The sequence below is a fragment of the Halichoerus grypus genome, chromosome 5 (genome assembly GCF_964656455.1).
Source record: "Halichoerus grypus chromosome 5, mHalGry1.hap1.1, whole genome shotgun sequence".
Taxonomy (NCBI): domain Eukaryota; kingdom Metazoa; phylum Chordata; class Mammalia; order Carnivora; family Phocidae; genus Halichoerus; species Halichoerus grypus.
In genome coordinates this window covers 128,935,534-128,961,855 of record NC_135716.1, presented here as the reverse complement: position 1 = coordinate 128,961,855, position 26,322 = coordinate 128,935,534, and the positions used below count along the sequence as shown (strand labels likewise).

Below are 26,322 nucleotides of genomic sequence, written 5' to 3'. Positions count from 1 at the left end.
CATAAACCCAATGTTTTCTCCTAGGCATAGTTCTTAAAGCTTTTCTATTTTTATTGTTTTTTGACCCCATCACTTTTTCATGCTGTCTACTTAGTGGTAACTACCATGAGATCATCTGAAAGAAAATAGTCTTAAGTGGGAAGGTAAACCCTTTATGTTACATTTGCCAGAGATTTAAATGGGTCTTAAAAAGTCTTAATGGGATTTTGTTGTTCAAAGCCTTTTTCAGCCTTATATTCTTTAGGGTCCAGGATCAGTTGTTTTCTCCAGTCTTTTGTGGACTTGGGTCTTTGTTTTTAGATTTCCCTGAGCTCATCTCTATTTTGTAATACCATGCCAAAGGCAGTAAGGAGTATCCATATTTACCAATAGTTGACTTTTTCCAACTATTTTTCCTAAAGCTATAGGTACATTGATTAACTTGCATATTTTTTCAGGTAGTAGTTCTACAAAATATTTTGCCATTGCATAAAATAAGTCTTCAGATTTCTAGCCTGTAGTTTCTTTTCCATGTTGTCTGCTCCCTTTTATTTTTGATAAAAAAATTTATTGAAATTTATCAATGACAAACAGACATAAAGCTCAAAGTTTGGCTTTCTAAGGGGCAAGAGAAAAACCAGTGCAGATGTTCTTTTATACAGATGATACATGGGCTAGGAAATAACACGTCACTTCTAAAGCAATCCAGAAGAGGGACATGAAAGCAAACCTGGACATTCACTAGGAATTTGCAGTCATTTTAAATTTCCACTAGATAAGGAAATATAATTTTGGGTTAGTTTTTCCAGGCTCGGGTGTATGAAAAACAAAAATAACAAAAAACTCAGTCAAGGGATGTCTTGGTCGCTGTCCCCTAAGTGTCTGCCTTCACCTCCTTGCTCAGTGGGGAGCCTGGTGCTCCCCCTGCTTGTGCATTCTCTCTCTCTCTCTCTCTGACAAATAAATAAATAAAATCTTAACAACAACAACAACAAAACAGTCAACATGCAGTAATGTCTCCTGCACTTAGGTTCGTAAAAATGGTCTAAATACAGAAGTACATGTGGAAGAATTCCCTTGTCATTTTGTAAAACAAAATATTATAATTTTTTTACAGAACAAGATAAGGCAGGTTTTTTTTTTTTTAATCTTTTAAAGAGGTTGACATTTGAGGGTTTGCTGCTGCTTTTTAAATTACAATGGCCAAATCCATTTTACTCATAACACATAAGTAAGCTTGTTGTTTTCCATTCTCTGACTCATAGCTCTGAAGAGTGACATCAGAGTCATCTCCATAGAGCAAAGCCCACCACCATCTGTGAAGAGGGAAAGAAATGAGAGAGGGGGAATGTCTCCCAACCATTGCCAAAATAGGCCTTTAGGTTGCTATTTACAAACCAGGGCACTAGATGCCTCTAGCAGGCCCAAGAAATGCAGAAGTCATAGGAACCAGAGCAAGAGGTAAGATGTGGCTGGTGCTCATCCCCTTCTGGGCTTTGAGAAACCAAACGGAGGCCAGGCATGACCTTTGAACTAACTCCAGAGACTCGGGAAATACCAGGAATTGTAAGAGCCCTCCAAACCATCCTCTGAGAGTAAGGAACAAATGCTCACTTGGTGATTACTCAGCTATCGCATTTATAGGGACAAAACCAGACACAAAGAAAAAGTAGGGGGGAAAACAGTGGCACTAAAAATAGTATTTTATTCCACTCCCTCCCGCCCTCCCTTCCCTCACAACCCCCAGTACACTTCTCCCCTCTCATTCCAACAGCAACGTTACAATCAGAAGAAAATAAGTTTCAGGGGATAGGATTTCTGGAGAGGCGTGGTATGGGTAAAAACAGTCAATCACAATAAGTTTTTAAAATAGGTTATTCCACTTAGTCATCATCTTCTCCTTCATATTCAAGTTTTCATTTTCACTTCTGATCCTGTTCTTCTTCACCAGCATCTTCATCTTCCTCATCTTCTACTTCCCTGTGGTTATAATCTTCTTCATCCTTCTCCTCTTCACTCACGTCTTCTTTTTTCTTCCTCCTCCCCTTCATCCTCCTAGTGTTCCTCTACCTTAGCATCTTCATCCTCCTCCTCCTCCTCATCACCCTCCAGGCCCTCCACATTGCCCTCGGCATCTGAGTTGGGGACCTCCTTGCCATCCTGGTCATAGCCATTGAGAAACGTGAGCTGCAAAAGGAGCTTGAACACATTTTCTTGATAATCGTTCAGACTGGTGACCTCACAACTGAAAAGGTCTAAACTCTTGAGGTTTCCTAACTTTCTCAGTGGCTCTACTGTGCGGAGGTCTTTAATTCTGTTGCCATTTAAATATAGATGTATGAGGTTTGGACACCTTTCTGCCAGTACTTCCAGGCCCTCTGAGATTCTGTTATTGCTTACTTCAAGTTTAAGTTTAACTTTGGTCACTTTGCGTCTGAGGTGAGGCCTGCATTTTGTACTGAAGAACTCCAGTTCTTCAAATTCATCTGTGAGTCTTTCAGTTTTGCCTCCAATTGACGGGTAATTGTCCAGGACAAGCTCTTTCATATCATATCAGAGCCTCCTGTTCCCCAGCTCTAAATGAATCTATTTGTCCATGTCCATCTCCTGCACTCTTTCTCTGCAGTGGCTCCTGGCACTGGTGGAATTCAATCAATCTGCTTCCTAATCATTATGACAAAACCATGCATTTTATATTTTTTACAGCAGCATTCCACTTTGCAGCCTCAAAACAGACCCCATGTGATATAATGACTTAATAAAATAGAAGTATATTTCTTGTTCACTAGTTTAGGCAGGTCCAGAGCATGGTGCTAGTGGAACATTTCCCTATAAGAAGTTATTTAGAGACTCAGTTTAATGATATCTTTGGATCTTAAACATGTGATTTCAGGGTTATCATCATCCATACTACTTAAATAAACTGGGAGGGTTAAGATCATGGAGGGATTCTCATGAAAATGTTCTGGGCTGTACCTGAAAGTGACACATAATAATTTACTAACATTTCATAGAGAGCATGCAGCCACATGATCACACCTATCTACAAAAGAAGCTAGGATATATAGTCTGTGTAGCTAGGAAGAATAGCATGGTTTTCATGGAAAGCTAGCAGTTTCTGTAATATGTGTTATCAAAGGAAACTTGTAGTTAAAGTAACTAATTTGAGAAATGTTTCTAGGATTAGATGTAAATTATATGGAATTATTAAGTGTTCAAGTAATATTGTGTTAATATCTATATGATTATTTTTTCCAACTGAGGCTTTAATCAAGTTCTAAGTTAATGAATTCTGTAATATGTTGTTATGCATCATATACAGATATCAAATGCTTGACTATCACATTCAAATTTCTTTGTGCATGAAATAGAGGAAAGGAGGTTGGATGACAGATGACATAATGTAAACATGCTATTTATTTTGAAACAAGATACAACTTTATCTTTTCTTTATTCCACATACAATAAATTCCAAATAAACCAAATACTTAGAGTAAAAGTATAACTTATATATTTTATTAGAGAATAAGGGTACATATTTTTGTAATCTTCAACTGGGAAAACTCTGAGCATATGTGAAATTTGTACTAGACAAACACAAAACTTTTATATTAAAATCAGTGAAGATTATCAAGTCTGACAAACAGTAAAAATGGAGTACATAAAAATGAACAGTCTCAGAAACCTGTGGGACATCCTCAAGCATACTAACATGTACAATGGGAGATCCAAAAGAGAAGAGAAAGGAGCAGAATGAATATTTGATAAAATAATGAACACAGCTTCCCAAATTTGATGAAAAAACATTAATATGTACATCCAAGCTCAATGAACTTCATGGAATGTAAAGTCAAAAGTGTCCACACCTAGACACATCATATCAAACTATCAAAAGCCAAAGACAAGAAAAGATGGAAAGCAGCTAAAGAAAAATAACTTATCACTTACAGTATATATTTAATAAGATTAACAATACTTTTTTTTTAAGATTTTATTTATTTATTTGACAGAGAGAGACACAGTAAAAGAGGGAACACAAGCAGAGGGAGTGGGAGAGGGAGAAGCAGGCTTCCCGCTGAGCAGGGAGCCCGATGTGGGGCTCGATCCCAGGACCCTGGGATCATGACCTGAGCCGAAGGCAGACGCTTAAAGACTGAGCCACTCAGGTGCCCCAACAATACTTTTTTCATCAAAGACAATGGATGCTAGAAGACAGTGGGATAACACATTCAAAGTGCTGAAAGATAAAGAATGTAAACCAAAAATTCTGTATCCAGCAAAACTATTTATCAAAGACAAAATAGAAATTAAGACTCTGAGACAAACAAAGCTGAGAGAATTTATCACTAGCAGACCCACACTAAAAGATATACTAAAAGGAGTCCTTCAGACTGTAATGACATGACACTAGATGATAATTTAAATCGATACAGAGAGGAGCACCTGGGTGATTCAGTGGGTTGAGCATCCAACAGTTTGTTTTGGCTTCGGTCACCATCTCAGGGTTGTGGGATTGAGCCTTGCATTGGGCTCCATGCTCATCATGGAGTCTGCCTGTCCCTCCCTCCCACTCACTCACACATGTGCCCTCTCTTTCTCTCAAATAAATAAATTAAAAAACAATTTTAAAATATCCACACAGAGAGATAAAGAGTACCAATAAAGGTAACTAGATAGGAATATATAAAAGATAGTATAAATGTATTTTTGTTTTTAACTGCTGTAATCCTATCTTATTTTAAAGACAACTGCATGAAATAATGCTTATAAAACTGTTGATTAATTTATGATGTATAAGGATATAATTTGTATGACATTAATAGCATAAAAGAAGAGTGGAGGGAGATATATTGAAGCAAACTTTTATAATCCATTAATGTGTTAAAATCTGAAGCTGATTATTTTAAGTTAATATGGTCATTGTAATTCACAAAGAAAATGCTAAGAAAGCACCTCAAAATAAAAGACAAAACAAAAATTAAAATGGCAATTATAAAATAGCTATTTAACACAAAAGAAGGCTGTACTGTAGGAATAAAGGAATGGAAAGTTTATAAAACCTAAAAATGGCAAAGTGTCAGACATAAATATTATCAGTGATTATGTTAAATGTAAATACACTAACCATTCCAATCAAAAGAGAGCTAAAGAAAATAATGATCAAATTATACTGCCTAAAGGAGACATTCTCTAGTTTGAAAGTAAAAGAATGGAAATAGATATCTCATGCAAATAGTAACTAAAAGTGAGTTGGAGTACCTCTATTAGACAAAAACAGAATTAAGACAAATTTCTAAAGATAGTAGAGATAATAAAAGGCATTTTATAATAAATACTAATACCTATCAAAAGGGGTCCAAAATATATGAAGAAACAGAGGGGAGAGATAGATGAACAAGAATACTTAGAGATTTCAATACCCAATTTCAGTAATGAATAGAAGAACAAGGCATAAATTTCACAAAGAAACAGAAGATGTGAACATTATAAACCAACTACACCTAACAAATATTTATGGAATGCTAAGCCCCAAAACAGCACAACATACATTCTTAAGTACATAAGGAATGTTGTCCAAAATAGACGTGGTTAGGGCACAAAACATAATACATTCAAATAATGAATTTTGTAATAATTTTTAAATTATTACAATAAACTTTATTGTAACACATTTTAAAGGTTTGAATAATATAAATAATATCCTCTGTTCCTAATGAAATGAAATTAAAAATCAATAACATGATAGAGATATTAAAAAATGTGGACATTTCACAACACATGCCTTAATAAGCAATGTGTCAAAGACAAAATCATAACGGAAAATAGAAAATACAATTAGATGAATAGAGACAAAAACAGCACTAGCACTTATGGAATGCAGCAGAAGTATTGCTTGGCAAAAAATTTAAACCTGTAAACACCTATATTCAAAAGGAAGAAAGATCTCAATTCGATAATTTAAACTTCCATCTTAGGAAAATAGAAAAGAGCAAACTACATCAAAAGCAAGAGTAAATAATAATAATAGTAAATAATGTAAATAATAATAACGATAAGGGCCAAAATAAATGAAACAGAAAAATAGAGTCAATGAAACTAAATATTAGTTCTTCGAAGATCAACAAAATTTAGAAACCTTTAGCCAGACTGACCAAGAAAAGGGGAGGGAAGATTCAAACCACCAAAATTAGGAGTGAAGGGCGATATCACTACAGAGCTTATAGAAGAGCAAAGGGAAATAAGGAACAATATAGATTGCATGCCAACAAATTATATAAGCTAGATCAAATGGACAATTCCTAAAAATACACAAACTAATAAAACTGACTCAAGAATAAATAGAAAATCTGAAATAACCTGTAACCAGTAAAGATACTGAATTAGTAATAAAACATCAACTAATGAATAGTAAAAAATAGATATTGAAGTAGTAATAATCAAATTAGTAATAAATCAGTTCCCGATGGCTTCACAGGTGAATTTTATTAAATATTTAAGGAATAATTAACACCAATCCTTCACAAATTCTCTGAAAAAGTAGAAGAGGGAGTTAATACTTTCCAATTCAGTGTATATGGAAACTACAAAGTATTATCGAAAAACAAGAAAGGGGTGCCTGGATGGCAAAGGTGGTTAAGCATCTGACTCTTGGTTTTGGCTAAGGTCATGATCTCAGGGTCATGAGATTGAGCCCTGCATCTGGTTCTGCGCTCAACCAGGGAGTCTGCTTCTCTTCCTCTGCTCCTCTCCCTTGCTCAGTCGCTTTCAAATAAATAAATCTTTAAAAAAATTAAGAAAGACCTAAATAAATGAAAAATAGCCCATATACATGGATTATAACAATTAATATTGTTAAGTTGGCAATACTCCCCAAATTGATTTACAAATTTAGTGTAATCGTCTGTCAAAATCCCGTCTTCTTTTTTTTTTTCAGATATCAACAGGATGATCCTAAAATTCATATGGAAATGAAAAAAGCCTAGGATAAACAAAACAATCTTGGAAAAAAAAAAAAGTTGGGGGATTCACACTTCAAAATGCAATATTAGGCTACAGTAATCAAGATAGTGTGGTACTGACAGAAATATAGACACATAATTAATGAAATAAAATGAAGAGTCCCACTAATAATCACTTGCAGTTGTAGTCAATTGATTTTCAACACAGGTGCTGATAAAATGTAGTGGGGGAAATAGTATTTTTGACAGTGGTTTAGATGCAAGTGAATGCAGTTGAACCCCAACATCAGACCTTTTACAAAATTTAAGTCAAAATATAGATGTAAGTTAAAAGTCAAAGCTATAAAACTCTTAGAAGTAATTCTTTTTTTTTTTTTTTTTTTAAAGATTTATTTATTTATTTGAGAGAGAGAATGAGATAGAGCATGAGAGGGTCAGAGGGAGAAGCAGACTCCCTACCAAGCAGGGAGCCTGATGTGGGACTCGATCCCGGGACTCCAGGATCATGACCTGAGCCGAAGGCAGTCGCTTAACCAACTGAGCCACCCAGGCGCCCGCTTAGAAGTAATTCTTAAAAGAAACTAGATATGAAACAAAAAACACAAGGGAAAAATTGATTTCATTAAAAATTTTAAAAAGAAAAAAAATGTGCTTCAAAGGATTCTACTAAGTGAAAAGATAACCCGAGTGGGGTAAGATATTTGCAAATCATATGTCTGTTAAGAGGCTTGAATCTAGAATAATATATATAAAAACTAATACAACTCAACAATGAAAAGATAACCCAATATAAAATGAGAAAATATTTGAATAGACATTTTCCAGTGATAATATACAAATGGCCAGTAAGCATATGAAAAGATGCTGAACACATTAGTCATTAGGGATATGCAAGTCAAAAGCACAATTAGATAATACTCTCTTCCCAGTAAGATGGAAATAACAAGTTGTAAAAATCTGGAAAAATTGAAACTCTCATACATTGTTGATAAGAAATCCAAAATGTTGCAGTTACTTTGTAAAACAGTTTGGGAATTCTTCAAAATATTAAAAATAAAGGTACCCTATGACCCAGCTATTCCACTTCTAGTTATACATATAAGAGAATTTAAAACATATATACACATAAAATTTGTTCATGAATGTTCATAATAGCATTATTCATAATAGCCAAAAACAAAAAACTAGAAACAACATGAAGGTCCATCAACTAATGAATTAAAATTATGTGATGTATCCATATAATGGAATATTAGCCATCAACATGAACTATGATAGATATTACAACATAGGTAAACCTTGGAAAAATATGTTCATTGAAATAGGCAACTCCCTAGAGATAGATATTAGATTTATTTTTGCCAGGAACTGGGGAGAAGGTGAATGGAGAATGACTGTTAATGGCTGCAGGATTTCTTTAAGGATGATGAAATGTTTTAAAATTAGTGGTGGTAGTTGCGTAATTCTGAATATATTAAAAACCACTTGTTTATACTCTTTAAAATAACAATGTTATGTGAATTATATCTCAATAAAATTATTAAAGAAATTATAAAGCATTACTTTTCTGTTCTATTTAGTATCTGGTCTTCAATTTTTGATCAAACCATTTTTCCCTTCTCTATGAGCCTCACTATGCTCTCCCCTCCTTTCTCAGATTTAAATATCATTGTCCTTTATTAGAATGCCCTCAACTCTCCCACTCTTTTCTACCTTCCACTCATGCTCTAGACTGGCAAAGTCCAAATCCTGTTTGCAGCCAGCTCTACACAAACTCTACACCTGCCCTGTGAGAGCCTAATACTTGTGCATAAAAACACACAGGCATGCTTCTTGAGATAACTTTAAATTAATGACTATAAACCTTAAATAGCTTTCAGTGTTGTCTAGTAATTCTGCTTGCTAGATAAATCTACTCTTCAATTTCTGAGGAAACTATTTAACTCTTCTGTCTCCTTATGACTCTGATAATCTCCCTTTCTTCTCCACATTGTAATGAAGACCTTTCTTCTTATTTCACTAAGAAAAAAGATGCTAGCAAAGGAGGATTTGCCTGTGCTTTCACCACCAAATCTACTAACTTCCTTGTACCTGTAACCACATACTCTCCATTTTCTAGATTCAATGTGAACACCTGTTTGCACTGAATCCCAATCTTTTCACTTAATTAAGGGATTTCCCACCACATTTTTCTCAGCAATTTTTCTCTTATTTGATTATTCCCAAACATTTACAAACACAGAACAACTACTACCTTACAAATATTAAAATTCTCCCTAGATTCTAGATCTCCCTTCAGCGTTGGCCCCCTCCCTTACAGAAAAATTTCCTCAGCTTTTCTGTAGTTACATTTTTAGTTTCCACTCATCCATTCTTTGTTGAAGCCACTTCAATTAGGTAGTCGTTTTCTAACCCAGCTGCTTCAGTAAAATGATCTCGTCAAGATTTCTGATGACTCCCACATTGCTGAAGCTGGTGAATAATTCAAAGTCATCATCTTTCTAGACTTGTGACTTGGATTTAACACAATTTATTGCTCCCTCGGTCTTTACTCGATTTTCCTTTGGCTTCTGAACATTTAGGTCTCTTGTTTTTCTGGCCACCTCACTGCTTCTTCACAACCTCCTCTGCCATATCCTCCTTATCCCTCAGACCTTTAAATAATTTAGTACCTTGGAGCTCAGATTTTAGATCTTTTGTCTAATATAAATCTGTAGATAATTTCATTTAGCCCCATGACTTTAAATAACATCTCCAGGTTGATGGCTAACTTGATTTCATTGCTAGCCCCAACCATTTCACTGAATTCCTGACTTGTATATCCTCCTGCCCATTTGATCTTTCTACTTGGCTGTTTAATAGGCATCTGAGACTTAACATATTCTGAATCAAACTTTTGAATTTTAATTCTCTGCACCCCCTCCAAATGTGTTTTCCCCAAATATCTTCTCTCTCATTGGTCTCAACTGTATATATTATTCATTCAGGCCTGTATTAGAATTCTCCAGAGAAACAGAACAAAATATCTTATATATTTTTATGTATTTCTTTATTGTATTATTAATATTATATAAATAATAATCATTACATTATTTATATAGTCTTTTTGTATATTATATATATATGACATACCTGTATAAATTAAGGAATTGGCTCACGTGGAGGCTCAGAAATTCCAAAATCTGTATTTGGCAGGCTGGAGACCCATGAGAGACAATGGTGGAAGTTGCAGTCTGAAAGCTGGCAGACTTGGTACCCAAGAGGTAATTTTTCAGTTTGTGTCTGAGGACAGGAAATAGAACTCAGATCGAGCAGTCAGCCAGGAGGAGTTAACTCTTACTCAGCCTTTTTGTTCTATTTATGTCTTCAGTCAATTAGATGAGGCCTACACATACTAGTGGGGGCAATCAGCTTTACTCAAACTACTGATTTAAATGTTAATCTCATCCAGAAACAACTTTACAGACTCAACCAGCATAATGTTTGACCAAATGTCTGGGCACCCTTTGGCTCAGTAGGGTTAACACATAAAATTAATCATCATAAATCCTTCATCTTCGAATCTTATCTGATTCTTCTCTTTTTATCACATGCACATCCAGGCCATCAGCAAATTTCCTCAGGACTATTTATTCCATATATTCCTACTTCTCATAAATTCCAGCAGAGTAGCTTAAGTCAAGCCACCTTCATTTTTTGTTTGATTATGGCAGTAGTCTCCTACTTGATCTCTCTGTTTCCACTATCATTCTGTAGTTTCTTTTCACTGTTGTCAGTGTTTCTTTGAATATATAGCTGGACTCTTGATTGCCTTTCTGAACATATTTCCTAACACTCTCCCTGTCATTCCCCTCACTACAGCTTCATTGGCCTCCTTGCTGCATCTCAATATCATGTAGGACATCGGAGTTCAGTAGTCCTCCCTTACCATGGTTTTACTTTCCATGGTTTCCATGGTTTCAGTTACCCATGCTCAACTGTGGTCCAAAAGCAGATGATCCTCCTGATTGTCAGAAGGTCAATAGTAGCCTAATGCTGTCACAACTCCCATGTCATTCCCCTCCACTCATATCATCATATAGGCGTTTTTTTGTCTCACATCATTACAAAAAGGAGGAGGGTGAATACAGTACAATGAAATATTTTGAGAGAGATATTCACATAACTTTTATTATAATATATTTTTATATCTGTTCTATTATTGGTTATTGTTAATCTCTTCCTGTCCCTAATCCCTCCCTGCCTGTATAAATTAAACTTTATCATAGGTATGTACATGTGAGAAATAAACATAGTATATATAGGGTTTGGTACTGTTCATGGTTTCAGGGATCCACTGGGGGTCTTGGAACATATCCCCTACAGGTAAAGGGAGGCTACTATACTTTTCTCTGTAGCTAAAATGATCTCTTGTCAGATACTCCCATCTTGATCTTCATTTTATTCTGTTCTGCATAAATATCCCCTCTGAGAGATTAGTCTAAAACTAGTTAACTCTTTTCCCATTAATGTTACCTAGTTTTATTTTCTTCATAACATTTGTTATCATCTAACCCATTACTTTATTCCTTACTATGTTTCTCTGTCTACAGTAAGAAAGTTCCTTGAGTGCATGTACTTGGTCTATTTTGATAATTTCTATATTCTTAATACTTAGTCTAGCATTGTATATTGAATTATTATATACTGAATATTTTATGTTAAATTTATTATCAGAAAAAAAGAATGTATTATCTAAACTTTCTTAATACACCACTCAATTTAAATACTTACATATTTGTATTTTTACTGTTTTGGCATTGTTGTAACTACACAGTAAAATTTTGTGCTATGTGAGAACTGGGAGCATGATTTATACATGTATGATGCCCCTATATTTAGCATCTTATATGTGTATGAACTTCTAAATAATGACTAGCTGAATTTAATAATAAATAGAATACATTGATGAAAAGTACTCTAAAAGATGATCACAAATGCCTATAAAAATCCAATTATTGAGATACCTGCATGGCTTAGCGACAGACTCTTGATTTCAGCTCACGTCAAGATCTTGGGGTTGTGAGATCAAGACCTGCATCAGGTTCTGCTCTGGGTGTGGAGTCTGCTTGGGATTCTCTCTCTCTCTTTCTTCTTCTGCCCCTCCCCTCTCCCTCTCTAAAAATAAATCCAATTATTATTTTTAATTCTAATATTTGATTTATAAAATTAGTTTTTTAATTTTTTGGTGACAATGCTTGCTCATAATCACAACCACAAAGTAAATATGAGAATATAAGTGACTCGAATACAAAGAACAATTTCTTCACTTGACAATTTGTGATAGTTCAAGGAGAAGCTGGTGTAAAGATTACATTGTTTAGGGAAAATTTTATTTATTAATAGTATAAATGAAGGAAGTTGTAATGATTAATGAAGTAATGCATTAAATGTGCTAAAATAACTTACTGATTCCTAACTAATTAGTATACTAGTGAACAAGTTTCTTATTTGTTTGTAAACTATTCCATTAAGAAATTTTATTTTGCACTGTTTTATCTGACTCAATGGGATTGCAACACAAGTCTTTAATTCTGAATCTCTTAAAAAAATTCTTGTAAAAAAACCTTCTTGGAATGGAGGTGTGCCTGGCTGGCTCAGTTAGTAGAGTGTGCAACTCTTGATCTCAGGGTTGTGAATTTGAACCCCATGTTGGGGGTGGAGCCTACTTAAAAAAAAAATCTTGGAATGGAAACCAGCAATCTAGAGATTGAATTTTCTCCTATTTTTCATTAATAGGAGAATATTTTTTCTTCTTTAGGAGTTAAAAAATAAGCAGGTAATGAACTAAATTTAAAAAATGCAAATATCTTTTAAATAAGATGTGAGGTTTATTTTTTTAGTTCCTAAACTGGAAAAAAACTGATTTATATACATATTGTTATATTATTATTTATACATATTAAAAATGTATATAATTGATGGCATTATATAATATTATGTTATGTATATTACTATATATTTGTTATTTACTTTTGCTCAGTAAAGTGAAATTTTCTAATCAGAGTAAAGTGGCATGGTAAGGTATAAATAATATATTTGGATGAATGTTTTTAATAAATGCGGTATTTATTAAGACACAATCCATTAAAAGAACACTTACATGGTTGTCTCACATTATGTCATTGATTTTAATTTCATGCATGATTCAAGGTGAGAATTATTCTTTATAAGAAGTACTTTCATTTCTAATCTTTAATTTGAGAATGCAGTCCTTTTTGTTTATTTGTATGGTTTGGGATATTTCACATGTATAAGCTTTACATGTCCTTGTAACTATAACTTTGAAATGGATAAACACAATTAGCATAATGGTAGACATTTAAGGGTTTCAGTATGTAAACACCATTTCCTTTTCTGGTAAGTTACTCTTTTTTTTTTTTTTTAAGTTTTCTGACAGAAAATAATAGGCCAGTTTGTTTTTTTTAATTGAAAATTTAAAGATCTGAACATGTCAACATCAAGTATGTCATTGGTAATACCATTACAAGGATTTAAAATGAAATACAAAATTAAGCTCTCTCATGTAATTTAAGAATCATTTGACAGGCTCACCAAAGTTTATATCCCCATATTAAAGAGTTGTTTAAAACACACACACACACACACACACACACACACACACACACACACCCCTTCTATTCTGGTAACAAGATGCTTACACATAAAATGTAAAATAGAGAATTAAGACAATTTTCTGGGTAATGCAACCCTAAATAACAACCTTAACTGTCTAGAGAATTGTCTCAATTTTCCACTTCACTCTGTGTGTGAGACTACATCTCAAATAACAGCCTTAGAAAGAAAACCTGTCACTGAGTTTGCAATTTTTGTAAGATCAGACTGTGAAAATCTCACCTTATCAGGTAAATCACAGACACAAAGCAATTGCCCTTTAGAATTGTCCAACACCTAGCCCATTGTGTGCAAATGTGGATTGATTATTAATGAAAATGACATATACTCTGCCATACCAGTTTGAAAAAGAATAATTGCATACAACACATTGATTTTTAGTTTTTTAGTATTTTTCTCTCCTCTTACCAGGACATGAAATTATAGCCTATTTATCTCTTTATCCTTGGTTCCTTGAATAGTTTGAATATAGACTAACTTAAGAAATAACATTTTTAAAGATGAATATATAAGTGAAGGAAAGAAAAAAAAATGACATGTAGAGAAACAAGCCTATAAGGCATTGATACCACAAGGTTTCGTTGATACTAACCAAACTGTATTCCTGAGCCTCTGTCAATAAACTATAAGAGAAAGGATTAATATATTTCCTCTGAAGATTTTAGTGATGAAAGTAGATGGCCACACACCCAAATAGACTGAATTGATTAGTTATCATTTTGAAAGCAGGTCATACTGAACATTTCATAAAATAGATGTTCAAATATTTAGAAATTGAAATTAATAATAGTAAAAATGAAAATAATAAAACAATTAGGGAGCCAGTGTACGTCATTTGCATTAATTATCAGTAAATAAGACAGACTATCCTTGCTATTGTTGATTTTGATTACTTTTAGATTGCTAACCACACTAGTCATATTTTAGTATTTACATGGATGTTTAAGCATCATTTTGCAGCAATGAATCAAGAGAACAAATGACAATAAGCAGAAAGCTAATTAGTTAATGTACTTATCTCAAACCTACCTGTTCAGCCATATTCCTAATAAGCTGGCAGCTTTTTGATTGTAAGACAAACCAAGAAAACCTACCCTTTAAACTGCTTTTATAACTCTCACTTTTCTGTCTCAACATCTATAAATGGACAACAGAAACTACAAAAGTATAAATAGTTTCACAGCTTTAATCTTGAGTAAAACATAATATAGCTGTTGTTTTCTAATTATAAAAGTAATTCATGTCCATTGTAGAAAATTCATGAACATTGTAGAAAATTCTGAAACAAAGAAAAAAATAAACACCATACAATATCTAAAGATAAGCACTATTAACATTAGAATTATGCATGCACAGAAACATACAAACATACATACGTCTTAAATAAGATTACTATCTTCATGCATGACTGATTTGGAAATACACTTTTATCACTTGAAAAATATATATAGTTTGCCTCTAGTTAAGATGGAGTAAAAGACTGGTTTCACCCTCCCATCCTAAACAACTAAAAAAAAAAAAAACCCTGACAAAATACAGGTTTCCCCTGTTATCCAAAAGTAGAGCATTTCTATGAAAATTTTGCAAGCTAAAATAGTGTAAAACAAAGAAGCAATTTCCATGAATTTACAGGGAAAACATTCAGAGTGTTCCCAGACCCTAAACAAAATAACCTCTCTTAAGCTTTTCTGATAACTTAGGATATAGCTTGCTAACAGATGCACAGAATAAATCGAGATAAAATGCAGATGCTCGCAAACACAACTGAGCTATATTGGCTTGCTACTGAGACACTGAGTGTAGTTCTCTGGGAAGAAGCGTGGCTGTGACTCTCACTACTCAGGGTGTACACGGACTCTAAAAGAGCTTGCTGCAAAACAGGTGCTAAATACTTTTAGCTTTTTGTCCTTTTTGTGTAAAGGCAAAAATCCTCTTTGTATTTCTTTTGGTTAGTGAAAACAGGTACTAATGTACTTCTTTTGTAAAAGTGAAGGATACCTTTATAGGAAACAATGACAGGCTAGATGTGGGTCATCTGGCAATGAAGAACAGTGATCCATGAGAGACAAAAAAATAGACAAGGCCCTAATACTGACCCACCAGGTTGCAATGTAAGGAGAGGTAACCCAGTCAGAAACCGGCAGCCTCCTTGAGTTGAGAAAATAGATATGGAATCTGGAAAAGACAAAGCCACTAGAATTTGAAAGCCAGAATACCAGAGAGGAGAGAGCTGCATAGAAGAGAGAACTCTGGAGATCTACTGAGGATCTCCCTTGAACATTCTGTTGAATAGCATCCAGTTGACCCATGTGAGGAAATTATCCAAGCCTAAGGAAAGATCACTTGAAAAGATTAGAGGAAACAGTGTCTGCAGTGCTGTTTTAGTCGAAGCCTAGAAGTACTACCTGTGTCAGCCAAATTGGAAGACCTCACAATTCATGGGGATTGGTTTAGAATGCCTCAAAAGTTGGCAAAAGTTAGCCCTATGTTTCTTTGGTCCTATTAAAAAATTTAAAAAGCAAGACCTGAAAGGAAGAAACTGCTTTCAAGAAATAATCATATTCCAAAATGAACCTGTAGAATATAGAATACAAAAATATCCAAGACACAAGATAAAATTCATAATGCTTGGCATCTAATAAAATTACTCAACATGAACAAAACACATATCGAGGAGAAAAATCAATCAAATCCCTGTGGTCGAAAGTCTAGAGGAAAAGTTACACATATTAGTTCAAGACAGGGAGTATATAGAACATGACCAAATGGAAGTTTTAGAGATGCAGAAGAAAAGATTAGTGTACATGTAGATATAGCAATAGAAACTATTCAAAATGAAGCGCAGACAGAAAAAAGATGGCAGAAAATGAACAACCAAGGAATCGTGGAGCAATTTCAAAATTGGCCAAATAAATGTGTAGCTGTTTTTCCTAAAGGGGAGGAAAAGTGAAAACTAAGAATATTTGATGAAATAATGGCTGAAGACATTTTATATTGGAGGAAACCATAAGCCTACAGATCCAAGAAGTTAAATGAGAAACTGAAGCACTAGAAATATGAAAAAACATTACAAAAGACACATTATAATCACATTGCTTAAAACCAGTTATAAAGTGGGGCGCCTGGGTGGCTCAGTCGTTAAGCGTCTGCCTTCGGCTCAGGTCATGATCCCAGGGTCCTGGGATTGAGCCCCGCATCGGGCTCCCTGCTCCACGGGGGGGCCTGCTTCTCCCTCTCCCTCTCCTGCTGCTTGTGTTCCCTCTCTCGCTGTGTCTCTCTCTGTCAAATAAAAAAAAAAAAAAATCTTTAAAAAAAACCAGTTATAAAGAGAAAATCTTAAACCAGAGAAAAGACATATTATGCATACAGAACCAAAGGATGACAGCACCTTTCTCATTGGAAACAATGCAAGTGAGAAGACAATAGAATAACATCTTTGAAGTACTGAAAAAAAAAAAAAATCTGTCAACCTCGAATACTAAACCATAAAGATTTTTTCAGACATGTAATAGGTAGACTTCATCACTAGAAGTCCGCAATATAAAAAAATGTTAATGGAGGTCCTTCAAGTGGAAGCACTATAGTACAAAATGGAAACCTGAATCTACACAGGAATAAAGAGCCCTAGAGAAGGTAACACCATTTGTAAATATGATTTTTCTTACTGCTTAATTTACTTTAGAAGATAGTTGAATGTTCAGTGTAAAAATAATAGCAGTACATTGAGAGGTTTATAGTATGGGCAAAAGTAAAATGTATACCAATAGCTCAAAATCCAGAAGTGGAGAAATAAATATACTATTGTAAAGTTTTATACAATGTGTAAAGTAATTTAATATCACTTACAATAGACACTGATAAGAAAAAAATTATAAATTCTAAAGTCATCTCAAATGAACAAATGCAAAAACAGAGTAATAGCTAATAGTTCAGCAAAGGAGATATAACAGGTTCACACACACACACAAAAGAGTTAATCCAAAAATAGAACATAAAAAAGGAACAAGTAATCAATAGGAAATAGAAACAAAAACAGATTTGACACAATCACATTAAATATAAATGGTTGAAATACCCTTATATCTCTAACCACTAGCTCTTGAAAGATTTATGTTAAATTATCCTAACACATTTCGGTTTTTAAAATTTTCTTCTATTTATGAGATTTTCCTTTATAATTTGTGTTCTTTGTTCATTCTAGTTCATTACAATTCATGATTGATTTTGTGCCATCATTGATCAACCTATTCATTTTAATTTTTGCATAAATAATACACAGTAAAATGTTTATTGGTGTGCATTCTATAAATTTTAATACAGGTATAGACATATAGAATCATCATCATCACCCCACAAACTCCCTCATGCTATCCCACCAAACTTAACCCTAGAAAGCTATTGATCTGTTTTCATTCTAAACAGATTATATAGAAGAAAAGTCAAGGAAGAGTTTGTTTATTTGTAATACAATCTATTGCAACATGTTCATTTGTAGTTTGGAATAATTTGGTATTGAGAGTAAAACTAATGAAACATATGTCAACTGAAAGAAAACCAACCTCAATGTAGGTTAGTAAACACTTCATAAGTTGTTTTACTATAGCCTAGGAAACAGTTTGATCCAAAACTTTCAGATTGATCCAAAGAACTGCTCTGAAGCTTGTTAGCTACAGGAGATTATATATACAATAGGGAAGGGGTGTACATGCTTGTGAGCAATTCTCCATATTATTTGTGTATCACAATGTATAATGTTATGGTTGTCAAAAGTAAGGCTTACTGGGGTCCCTGAGTGGCTCAGTTGGTTATGCATCTAGCTCTTGATTTCAGCTCAGGTCATGATCTCAGGATTGTGAGAAGGAGCCATGCATCGGGCTCTGTGCTGGGCATGGAGCTTACTTAAGATTCTCCTTCTCCCTCTTCCTTCACTCCCTGTCTAAAATAAATATGTAAATAAATAAGGTTTACTGATTTTCCCCATAGACATGAGAAAAACCCTTAGGTCATCTTAATACATTATGTTTCTATAAAATCTGATTGTTTAAGAATATTGCTTGCATGCCCTTGCTTAACTGGTTTTCTGGCTCTTCCTGTTTTGATTCCTCCTTGAGGTCACTTGAGATGGTCAGAGAAGGCTGACTGACATCACTTGCCTACTGAAATTTTAGTGCACAAATAAATAGAAGAGAGAGAGAAAAGGGGGAAATATGCAAAAGTGAGCGACAATTGCTGGAATAGGTTACATAGGTTTATATCTGGGAACAAGTAGAAGTCAGACTTTAGATATGAGCCCATACAAATCATCCATAGTAGTAGAATAGAATATATGGATATAGATTCATGGGTCAATGTTCAGTGTCAATTAAAAAAAGTATAAGGAAATAACCTTCATCTAGTATATTTCAAAGTGGAGGAATATAGCCCAATTACCTACACCCAAATATCACTCCTATTTCTTGGCATTTGTTAAAAATAGGAAGTTTTATATGTAAATTATTCATTTTATCTCTGTTATATGTGTATATATTATACTTTTATCTATTATAAAATCTGTCTAGTTATAGCACTTTTCTTCTGGAGAATATAATGTATTCATTGCCTGTCCTTCATTTTTTCCCTGGGATCTATAGTTATTAAGTAGCAATAGAAAGATGGAATAAATATAGTACCATTTCAGAAAGTATGATTTGTTATCTGTGCAAGAGAGGTTTTTGTTTTTGTTTTTGTTTTTGTTTTAGGTAGAGGGCCTGAATCTCTGACACTATGGGCATATTTCAGGGGATAGGTGCAGAATTATCTACTAATCCAGGTGGATGAGATTCCTTTGTTCATTAAGATGAAGTTTGGATAGGGCACTGATGGTTCAGTCTCATTGTTCTTTTCATCACTGTACATTTCTTCAAGTTTTTTTTGCTGTTATTCTTGGTGTAGTTGTTTTCCTGTCCATGCCCCCAGCTGTTTCTTCATTAGATTTGTGTGCATGTTGAGAGAGAATTGTACAGGACTCTTACTATACTTATTGAGCAGGGATGAGATAAGGAGCCTGGGCTACTGATCAAGTTATACATATTGGAGAGGTGTAGGATGTCATTTCAAATTATAGCTCATTATGGAAAATGAAAAGAAAATGTATGAGATTTTTTTTAAAGGAGGGAATTGTTGCCTAGAAGTTGATTCCAGTAATAAACTGCAGAATGTATCAGAGAGATAGATAAACTATGTCCCAAAACCTAGTGTGCTATTCTGTGAGTCTGTCTTTATTGACTAAGTTTTATCTGCAAGCCATATATCTGTACTCCATGAATGATATGACACAGCCTTAGCCTAATCTATTTGATATTTTTCATCTTGATGACCACCAAAATTTTCTGGCTTCAAAATCTAGAGATGGCAATTCAGATTTAGACCATTGCCTTAGGGGCACCTGGGTGGCTCAGGCAGTTAAGCGTCTGCCTTTGGCTCAGGTCATGATCCCAGAGTCCTGGGATCAAGCCCAACATCTGGCTCTCTGCTCAACAGGGAGCCTGCTTCTTCCTCTCCCTCTGCTTACCGCTCCCTCTCCCTCTGCCTGCGGCTCCCCCTGCTTGTGCTCTCTCTCTCTCTGTCAATCAATCAATAAATAAATACAATCTTTAAAAACAATAAACCATTGTCTTAATCTACATAGGTGGCATAGGATCCTGGTTTACTTTTCTTTCCTCATTGCTGGATTAAAATTTTCACTCTGATTAAACACACTCTGAATGTTTTATATCAGCAGCACATTTGGCTTGGCCTTTATGTCTCTCCATATTGATATTGTTCCCATGGGTTTGAGGAGGACAGAATAGAATGTTTCAGACAAGATCTCCCTAGCAACAGTGTGCCTGGGTGGCTCAGTCATTAAGCGTCTGCCTTCGGCTCAGGTCATGATCCCAGGTTTCTGGGATCGAGCCCCGCTTCAGGCTCTTTGCTCAGTGGGAAGCCTGCTTCTCCCTCTCCCACTGCCCCTGCTTGTGTTCCTTCTCTCGCTGTGTCTCTCTCTGTCAAATAAATAAATAAAATCTTAAAAAAAAAGAAGATTTCCCTAGCAACAAAACACAAGGACTTAGGCAAAATATTCTAAAGGGTTCATAATATAAACCTGACATTCAGTGATGAAACAATATAAAGGCAATAATACTGGAGAGTACATTACTGTGAATAAATAACTGCACTTTGTAAAAAATCTATTAGGGGCAAAAACTAGATTATGCCAAGATAAATTCAAGGATTCTTGCTCTGAAATCATTGAAAGAAAATAATACTTTTTAATTATTTAGAGGGGTAATGCATCATTCAAATAAAAATGCCTTAAATATAGTAGGAAATACAGAATTGTATTAAAAGTGAGCAATTAGGACTAGAGATGCAGGTTGGAATTATATTCACACACAGTTCATTTGCATTATTCAAGGTAGTTAAGTCCTATAAATTTGTTCATATTTTTACTAAAGCCCAAAAAGAAAAAAAAAAATAAAGAAAAAAATCAGTAAAGAGTAAAAGGGACATGTGGAAGACACACTAAAAACTTCTCAATATGTGTAATTGGAATGCTTGAAGAAAAGAGAGAATGGGGCTGAACCAGTTTTTAAAAATTGTTTAGGTAAAATACCAAAGTGGGTGAAAGATATCAACTCACTATTAAAGTTCAGGAAACAAAAGCAGGATAAATATAATGTAAATCAGACAGATATATTTTTAAATCTCATAGCAAAACTGGGGCGCCTGGGTGGCTCAGTCGTTAAGTATCTGCCTTCGGCTCAGGTCATGATCCCAGGGTCCTGGGATCGAGTCCCGCATCAGGCTCCCTGCTCGGCGGAAAGCCTGTCTCTCCCTCTCCCACTCCCCCTGCTTGTGTTCCTGCTCTAGCTATCTCTCTCTCTGTCAAATAAATAAATAAAATCTTTAAAAAAATAAAATAAAATAAATCTCATAGCAAAACTGCTGAAAGGCAAAGATAAAAACAGCATTTTAAAAACAGCTAGAGAAAAAAGATACATTCATATAACTATAGCAATAATAGCTCACATTTCAATAGAAACAATGAAAGACTCTAAACAATGGAGTTGTATCCTTAAAGTGCTGGGGAAGGACTGGAACTGCCAAAATAGAATTCTATACATAAAAAACGAATCAATAAAAAAGATTTAATGAAGATATATTCAGAAAAACATAAACAGAAGTTGTTAACACACTGGAATTTGAAAAATGCTAAACTACAGGAAGATAATGATTCCCCAAAGAAACATGGAATTTAAAGATGAAGAGTAAAGGAGTGGATGCAAATGCAAATGATTAAAAATGAATATTGACTGGGGCACCTGGGTGGCTCAGTCGTTAAGTGTCTGCCTTCGGCTCAGGTCATGGTCCCAGCGTCCTGGGATCGAGCCCCGCATCAGGCTCCCTGCTCGGCGGGAAGCCTGCTTCTCTCTCTCCCGCTCCCCCTGCTTGTGATTTCTCTCTCGCTGTGTCTCTCCCTGTCAAATAAATAAATAAAATATTTAAAAAAAAAAATAAAAAAAAAATGAATATTGACTATAGTAAGTGGTGATGATAATTTCTTGTGAAGTTTAAATATGTGAAATGAAGATTTTAAATATCATGTCAAAAATAAAGCAGAAGAACAGAGGAAACAGGATTCAAGGTCTTCCAAAAGTGTGATATCTGAAAACTGACAAACTATTTTTAATAAGCTACAATAAATCAAGGATTCAAGTTTTCATCTCTACTGTAACTATTAAAAGTGATAGAATGTATAAATAACATATTAGAAGAAGGAAAATAATAATAAAGCAAAATATATGGAAAATCCAAAACAATGCAAGAAATAAAAGTTTAAAAATATGGAACAGGTTATTTAAGTAAAAATAATAAAGGGCAAACATAAACTATTTATAGTAAATGTAAATGGATTAGTTTTCCAAATAAGTGAAAATCAATAATGTAAAAACAATTGGGCAGCAAATAATTCACAGTATACATTAGAAAATATTTTGAACTGAATGATAATAAGGTAATGTCACATTAGATTTATGAGATGCAGCTAGAGCAGTGCTTTGAGGGAAATGCTTAATTTCCTATATATTCATTAGAAAAAAAAAAAAAAAGATAGTTGAGATTAATGGACCTGAGCTTCTAGCTCAATGTGACAGAAAAAGAAATGCAAACCCATTCCAAAGAAAATAGAAGTAATCAAGTTATAAAGATAATAAAAATCAAGGAACATAAAAACATGCATTAAAACCAATTTAGCTAAAGTTGATTATTTGACAAAAAAGGGAGAAAAATACAAATTGCAAACATATGAAATTAAGATAATTAGACCATCTTGTAACAAATATGTGCTAACAAACTTGACACTTTAGATAAAAAATACATTTTTTGAAAAGTTGAATTTACCAAAACAGATATAAAAAGTATAGAAAATTTGAATATTTGAAAATTGTTTATTCTTGGTATTAAGTTTATCGTAAGCAATTTTCACAGGGAAAATTCTCCATATCAGTTTTACATATGAAATATTATAAATATTTGAGGAAAAAAAATCATACCAACCTCACACAAATTCTTTCAAAAGAGAAACAAAGTGGGCACTGTTCCTCATCTTTTACTATGAACAGAAAGACCTTGATACCAAAAATTTACAGATATTATAAAAGGAAAATTTGAAACTAATTTCTTAATCAAAAATTAAAACCTCCAACATAAAACATTAGCAAGTTAAATCTAGAAATATATAAAAGAAAATACATTATGACTCACTGGTGAGGTATAAACCTGGAATGCTGGGTTGGTGGAGAGGGAGATGGTGGTACAGTAGGAGGACCTTAGGCTTGTCTCCTCCCATGAAGACAACTAGATAACTATCAAGTCATCCTAAATACCCCAGAAATTGACCTGAATACTAACAGAACAAACTCCATAACTAAAGGGAAAGAAGAGGCCACATCAAAGAAAGGTGGGAAGTACAGAAATGTGGTTTAGGGGAGAAACATCTCAGGTGCTGTGGAGGGAAGGGAGCTGTGGTCATTAAGAAGGATGAGAGGGAAAGGAGCACACAGGGGAATGAACAATGAGAATGTTTCCCCAAAGCCATTGGCTTGTAAAATGAGAGGGGCTGAATTTTGTGAGTTCTTGCAACCAGTGGGGCTTAAAGCCTGGAGATTTAAAGGCTAGTGGGCTTAGCTGGGATGGAGCCAGGAGGAAACTGCACTGCTTCTGGAGAGAAGGCAGGTGAACAACTCAGGGGCAGACACTGTGGAAAGAGTGATCTGAAGAACTCCTGGGGCACACAGCAGGGAGATTATTTGCTCTTCCTGGAGTATGTCTCTGAGAGTCAATGTTCATGGAGATGCTTCTCTGGGAACAAAAATGTTGGCTGGTGTCATTTTCCTCCCCCATCTCTCCGTATGAACACAGAGCCACCTTTGAGAAGCAGCACAGTGAGGATACTGGCTGCCTAATTTGCTTATACCAAGCCCCACCCACCCCTGCATTCTGGTGGGACTGTCCTCCTCAGTTAAGCTTGCCTCAGTCCCAGCACAGCAGCTCCCTATGCCAGAAGACCAGCACGAACCGCTGCCCACACTATATCTCCTAACCAGAGCTCTGCAGGACCTCAGTTCTGGGGGAGTTGGTGTCAGGTCTCATTTCACAAGCAGACCAGAGCACACAAAGTTAAAATTCACCACATTCAGGCCAGGGACCAAAAACTGCCAAAAGCAGACAAGGAGAACTTCTGCAAATGACTGGCCTAAAGCACAGAGCAGCCAAAACACAGCAGAGAGTATGCAGCATACACCAGAGACATTCCCTTAAGCACCAGGCCCTGGGCACTATAAGACCTTTTCTTCATAAGGCTAGTACTTTCAGGAGCAGGAGACATAACTGGCTTTTCTAGCATACTAAAGAAGGCAGAGACTTAGACAAAATGCCAAGATGGAGGAGTTTATCCTAAATGAAAGAATAAGATAAGGCCAGACCAGAGATCTAAGTGAAACAGATATAAGCACCAGGCCTGATGGAGAATTTAAAGTAACAATCATAAGGATACTCACTGGGCTTGAGAAAAGAATAGAAGACATCAGTGAGACCCTTACTACAGAGATAAAATAATTAAAAAAAGAATCAATCAGAGATGAATGTAATAAACAAGATTGGAAACAGACTTGACGCAATGAACAGCATGCTAAAAGAAGGGGGGGGAATGAATTAGTCAACTAGAAGGCAAAATAATGGAAAATAATGAAGCTGAACAAAAGAAGAATTATGCAACATGAGAATAGACTTGGGGAACTCATTGATTTCATCAAACATAATAACATTCGTATTACAGGAGTCCCAGAAGAAAAGAGAAAAAACAGGGCAGAAAATTTATTCCAAGACATTATAGCAGAAAATTTCCCTAATCTGGGAAAGGAAACAGACATCCAGATTCAGGAGGCACAGAGAATGCCCATCAAAATCAACAAAAGCAGACTAGCGACAAGACAGGTTATAATTAAATTTGCGAGATATAGTGATAAAGAAAAAATCTTAAAAACAGCAAAACAAATGATGTCTTTAACTTACAAGGGAAAACCCATCAGGCTAGCTGTAGATTTCTCAATAGAAACTTGGCAAGCCAGAAGGGAGTGGCATGATATATTCAAAGTGCGGAATGGGAAAAATCTGCAGCTAAGAATCCTCTACTCAGCAAGGCTATCATTCAGAATAGAAGGAGAGATAAAGAGCTTTCCAGACAAACAAAATCTAACGGAGTTTGTAACCACTAAACCAACCCTGTAATAAATATTAAAGGGGACTCTTTGAGTACAAAGGAGAAACCAAAAGTAACAAAACAAGAAAGGAATAGAGAAATCTCCAGAAACAAAGACAAAACAAGTAACAAAATGGCAATAAATATATTTCCATCAATAATTACTTTGAATGTAAATGGACTAAATGCTCTAATCAAAGGACATAGAATGTCACAATGGATTAAAAAAAAAACAAGATGCATCTATCTGCTGCCTACAGCAGACTCATTTTAGACCTAAAGAAACTTGCAGATTGAATGTGAGTGGGTGGAGAAATATTTATCACTCAAATGGATGTTAAAGCCGAGTAGCAATACTTACATTGGACAAACTGGCTTTAAAATTAAGATTGCAAAAAAAAAAAAAAAAAAAGAGTCAAAAGCATTATATAATTATAAAGGGGACAATAAAACAAGAAGATATAACGTGTGTAAATATCTATGCACCCAACTTGCGAGCACCCAAATATATAAAATAATAGCAAACATAAAGGGACCAATTGGTAATAGCACAATAATAGTAGGAGACTTTCACACCCCACTTATATCAATGGACAGATCATCCAAACAGAATGTCAACAAGATAACAATGGTTTTGATGACACAGTGGACCAGATGGACTTAACAGATATTCCATCCTAAAGCAGCAGAATACACATTCTTTTCAAGTGCACATGGGACATTCTCCAGAAGAGATCACATACTAGGTCAGAAATAGGGCCTCAACAAATACAAAAAAGATTGAGATCATACCATGCATATTTTCTGACCACAACACTATGAAATTTGAAATTAACCACAAGAAAAAATTTGGACAGACTTTCAGTACTATGTTAACTAACAGTGGTGAGAATGGACAGCCATGTCTTTTTCCTGATGGTAGAGGAAAAG

At 34.7% G+C, this 26,322-nt stretch overlaps 1 pseudogene; it reads right to left on the bottom strand.

Annotated features, from left to right (window-relative positions):
- Nucleotides 1–1,901: 1,901 nt before the first annotated feature.
- LOC118526553 (acidic leucine-rich nuclear phosphoprotein 32 family member D-like) lies at nt 1,902–2,583 on the bottom strand (annotated as a pseudogene).
- Nucleotides 2,584–26,322: the final 23,739 nt, after the last annotated feature.